The sequence below is a fragment of the Triticum dicoccoides genome, chromosome 6B (assembly GCF_002162155.2).
Source record: "Triticum dicoccoides isolate Atlit2015 ecotype Zavitan chromosome 6B, WEW_v2.0, whole genome shotgun sequence".
NCBI classification, from domain to species: Eukaryota; Viridiplantae; Streptophyta; class Magnoliopsida; order Poales; family Poaceae; genus Triticum; species Triticum dicoccoides.
Genome location: NC_041391.1, coordinates 208,804,494 through 208,809,405, shown reverse-complemented (window position 1 = coordinate 208,809,405; position 4,912 = coordinate 208,804,494). Strand labels below are relative to the sequence as shown.

The 4,912-nt window shown below is 46.4% G+C and overlaps 1 pseudogene; it reads left to right on the top strand.

The window, feature by feature from the left end:
• Positions 1-2,838: 2,838 nt before the first annotated feature.
• Positions 2,839-4,912, top strand: part of LOC119323780 — a 4,899-nt pseudogene continuing 2,825 nt past the window's right edge.

Here is a 4,912-nt window from a genome sequence, read left to right as displayed (position 1 = left end):
AAACTAGTACATCATTGCTAACTACGAAGTTATTATTATGTTTTTCAACAGAAACTCCCGATGGATTGTGTGCCTCATCTGATGTCTCTGCATGGTCGCCTCTCAGTTCTGAACATACTGCCAAGTAAATCTACGGAGCTCACCTGTGCATATCGGATTTCTAAAACCCGTGAACACATGTTCATCAAAGAATGGAAGAAATGTATGGACATTCGCAAGGAGGTTCTTGAAAGTAACATTCAGCGAAAGGCAAGAATTGGAGACAGGCTAATCTTCATTCTCCATAATGGAGAGTCAGGGGCTATCTTATTTTTTGCTATTTTACCTTAGAAAATGTAGTAGGTCTTAATCGAATGTAATAGGTCCTATGAGGTACAATATGTTTATTATGTGGTAATGTGTTAGAGTTGATAATGATGATCTCGAGGAAGTGTTATGTGATGTCAATGATGAAAACGATGATCTTGAGGAGGTGTTATATGACAATGATGTATTATGATGATAAGTTGTTAATGATATGATGATGATGATGATATTATTATATCATTGGGTGAAAGAACCGCGGATTAGTTTCAAGTGGATGGACATCCACTTGAAACTAGTCCACGGTTCTTTCACCCCATGATGTAATAACTCATTATTATGTAAAAACAATCTCTAAATTCCTGTTGTATGAAAACTTGTGTAAAGGTGTATGAATACAACATGAAATAAAAAAGAAATAAAATACTAAATAATAGTAGTAGCGCGGGAGAGGGGAAGCACTACTACTAATTACCAGTAGCGCTTTTCTGAAGGAGCGCTACTACTAAGTCAAGTTACCAGTAGCGTGGGTCTAGGCGCGCTATTGCTAAGCATTAGCTGTAGCGCCTTATCAGTAGCGCTCCTGCCCGCGCTACTGATAGGCCTAAAACCCGCGCTGCTGCTAGGCTTTTCCCTAGTAGTGGTAGCAGCGGTAGTACCGCCCGTGAGCGGTAGTACCGCGGCTACCACTGCTACTAGTGCCGCCCAAACTCTCTTTCTCTCTCCCGTTCTCCCTCTTATGCCTCTGCTCTCAGTCTCCGCGGTAGTACCGCTGGTGGTCGTGGTAGTACCGTTGCTACCAGCAGTAGTACCGCTCCACTGAGCAGTAGTACCGCTCTGTGCAGGCTGAAGAGGGGGTAACGGTTGGATTGGTTCCCCCACTATAAAAGGAGGTCTTCTTCTCCAAGTTGACTTACCTCTTTTCCCCCAAACTCCATTGTTGCTCCAAAGCTCATTTTCGCCCGATCTCTCTCCCTAGCCAATCAAACTTGCTTATTTTCTAGGGATTGGTTGAGAAGGCCCGGATCTACACTTCCACCAAGAGAAATTTGATCCCCCCCCACTAATCCCTTGCAGATCTTGGTACTCTTGGGTGTTTGAGCATCCTAGACGGTTGAGGTCACCTCGGAGCCACATTCCATTGTGGTGAAGCTCCATGGTATCGCTGGGAGCCTACAATCAAGTTGTGGAGATTGCCCCAACCTTATTTGTAAAGGTTCGGTCGCCGCCTTCAAGGGCACCATTAGTGAAATCACGACATCTCGCATTGTGTGAGGGCGCGAGGAAAATACGGTGGCCCTAGTGGCTTCTTGGGGAGCATTGTACCTCCACACCGCTCCAACAGAGACGTACTCCCCCCAAAGGGAAGGAACTTCGGTAACACATCCTCGTCTCCACCGACTCCACTTGTGGTTATCTCTTCCCTTTACTTTGTGCAAGTTTATATTGTGTTGCATCATTTGCTTGCACTTGTTGTTGTGGTTGTTTGCATCATATAGGTTGTTCACGTAGTTGCACATCTAGACAACTTATTTGTTGCTAAACCTAATTTGTGGAGAAAAGTTAGAAATTGGTAGTTGCCTATTCACCCCCTCTAGTCAACCATATCGATCCTTTCAGAAGGTAACTCAAGGGAAAGTATTCGAGAGCAGGAAATGGCGCCAGCGTTGGCAACCAGCAACAATGCACCTCAACACGCGAATTCAACGACGACAGATGGCGCCGGCATTAGCAGCCAACAACAACGCGTGGATTCGGGGGCGGCAGATGGCGTCAGCATTGGCAACCAACAACCCCAAGGCGTGATGTGGAGGGGCAGGTGGCGGCAGCGTGCGACCTCGATTGAGTGAAGGATCGATGGGTGGCGAATCACAAACCGCGCTTAGGGAGAGGTGGACAGCTGCATGGGTGTGGTAGCGGCGTGGGGCGACGTTCAAGGCCAACATGGGAAAGGCGGCAGACATCGCGTGGGACGCCAACTGAGAAGAACGTTGGTCGGTGACCCTCCGGCTTGTACGAGCGGTTGACGGCGACAATAGGGGAGAAAACGACATATATATCGCGCTTACGTATTTTGGCCATGACGAAGTGGTACCAACTAATTAGTGGTGGATCAGTAGGATTAGTGGATCGTTGTTGTGCTCAACTAGTGCTGGCCTAGCGGGGGCGAAAATGAGAATGAGTGGTGCTCTATGTTTGATTTGTTTATTTGTCATGTTTGATTTTGAATTTGCCTTTAAATTTTGAACTTGAGCAGTATGGATGTTTGACTTATATGTCGCAAAAACAAATGGATGTTTGACTTATGACAATGATGTGTAAGTATATTCATAACGTTTGTTCACGCAGAGAAAAATAAATATTGGAAGAGTTTTATTTGGGACCTGCAAAAGAATCCATCCGCAATAATCTGAAAACTATTATTGAGGTGGGAGAGTTTTATTAAGAAATCTGCTGGATGGAGATGCCCAGCGCACCAGAAACTCTTGGATAAAGCGAACGTCAAGGATAAATAGAATTAAAAAATAAAATCGAGGGGATCGGCGAGGAGCAGGAGCCTGCGGCTGCCCACTGGACTGGAGGAGCACAAGTGTGTGTCGCTAGCGGCGGCTGCGGGTGCGCGTGCAGAGGGGACGACAGAGAGAGAAGAGGAGCCAACCTCCGCCGCCACGGCTTCCGCGTGCTAGGAAGACGAAGCAGAGCGGCAGCAAAGAGAGGGAGGCCGCGATGGAGGTGGGCTTCCTGGGGCTGGGCATCATGGGCAAGGCAATGGCGGCCAACCTCCTCCGCCACGGCTTCCGCGTCACCGTCTGGAACCGGACCCTCTCCAAGGTACGCGACGCCCCCCGATTTGCCGATCCACCCGTCTTTGGTTTGGCAGATCGATCGATCGATCGATTCATATGCCATGCTCTGTCCCCTTTTGTTTTTATCCGATTATAATCTCGAGAACCTGTGGCGATATTTGTTGGCAGTGCGACGAGCTCGTCGCGATGGGTGCCGCCGTCGGGGACACGCCGGCGTCCGTCGTCGCCTAAGTGCAAGTACACCATCGCCATGCTCTCCGATCCCAGCGCCGCGCTATCTGTTAAGAGACGCCGGGAACCCTTTTGTTCTCATTCCAGCGTTGCGGATGCCGTTGTTGTCGCTGATATCCCCATTTCTTGGCCTGTCGAATTCATCTAGGTTGTTTTCGACAAGGATGGCGTGCTCGAGCAAATCGGAGAGGGCAAGGGCTACGTGGACATGTCCACTGTCGATGCTGCAACTTCTTGCAAGATAAGCGAGGTATTCTTCTTGCTTATGGCTTTTGTAACAGTCAGGTGTCATTTCTGTCTGCCTCCGTGTACTGTTGTAAGTTCGATTGGCTGGGTATTGTTCTCACATAGGAGTACTAGAAAAGGGTGAGGCTGTGTTTTTTTGGTTTTCAATCCTGAGCTCCTGAATCGGGTGCTCAGAGGGTTAAGTTGATTAAGTTGCTGTGAGTTCATTACTCGCCTTCTGCATCATTGATGGCATGTTCAGAGGGTTAAGTTATGTTTCAGATGAGTTGAGTTACATTTTGTATCTACTTGTGAATAGAGTTCACCAGAGGTGAAAATTCTGTAGCTGGACACAGGTAGGTCGACATATTAAAAGAGGAAACTGAGGAGTCACATAATAGGCATATCAATTATACTAAACGAGGCAGGGAGGGTGATTTATATGTGGAATGATAACCAACAGCAATATAATGAGGATGTGGATTCTAACTAGTTGGATCATACCCATGACCATGAGGCGAGCAGCGTGTGGACTGGATGCTCGTGTAGTTGCAGCCGCATCTGCTGGTTCCTGGATGTTGAGACTGGAACAGAACTCGGTGAACATTAGCGCTGTGAACCCGTTGGCGAACATGTCAGCATGCTTAGAATTAGTTAATATAGTCACCTTTTTCGAGTAGAATACAAACATCAACCTCAATGTGCTTGATCCGTTGGTGCTTCACTGAGTTGACGGACAAATATTCCATGTTGTTGTCTCAATAAACAATGTACAGTATGCAAGTGGATGATGTAGCTCCTGCAGCAGCTGGCATAACCAACATGTTTTAGCGACATCGTGATTGTGGCATGGTACTTGGCTTACACAATAGACTGGGACTCGTGACGTTCTTATTTGGAAGACCAAGAAATGATATCATCGCCCAAGCATTTGCAGAATCGACGTGTTGAGCAGCAAGCTTAAGGAGTAGGACAGCGAACCCAATCGGCATAGGCATAAGTGAGAAGAGATGTAGGAGACGATGGAATAGTGAAGCGCAAATAGATGAATTCCCAAATACTGAAGCATAAGTGAGAAGAGATGTAGGAGTCGATGCATTCCTAGATCAATAGTGGGCTTGATATAACGAATTGTACGCTCTCATAATGTATGGTGAAGAACAAATAGATGAATACAAGTCACGCATATTGCATTTGCCTAAATTTGTGTTTCTAGCAAATGCTAAATCTTAGTCCTTGTTTGTTGACAGTATCAACCTAATATATTTCTAGCATATTTATGAATTTATTCCCTTCTTCTCCAATTAACATGGTTTTCCTTTTGCCCTTTTTATTTCATCAATTTT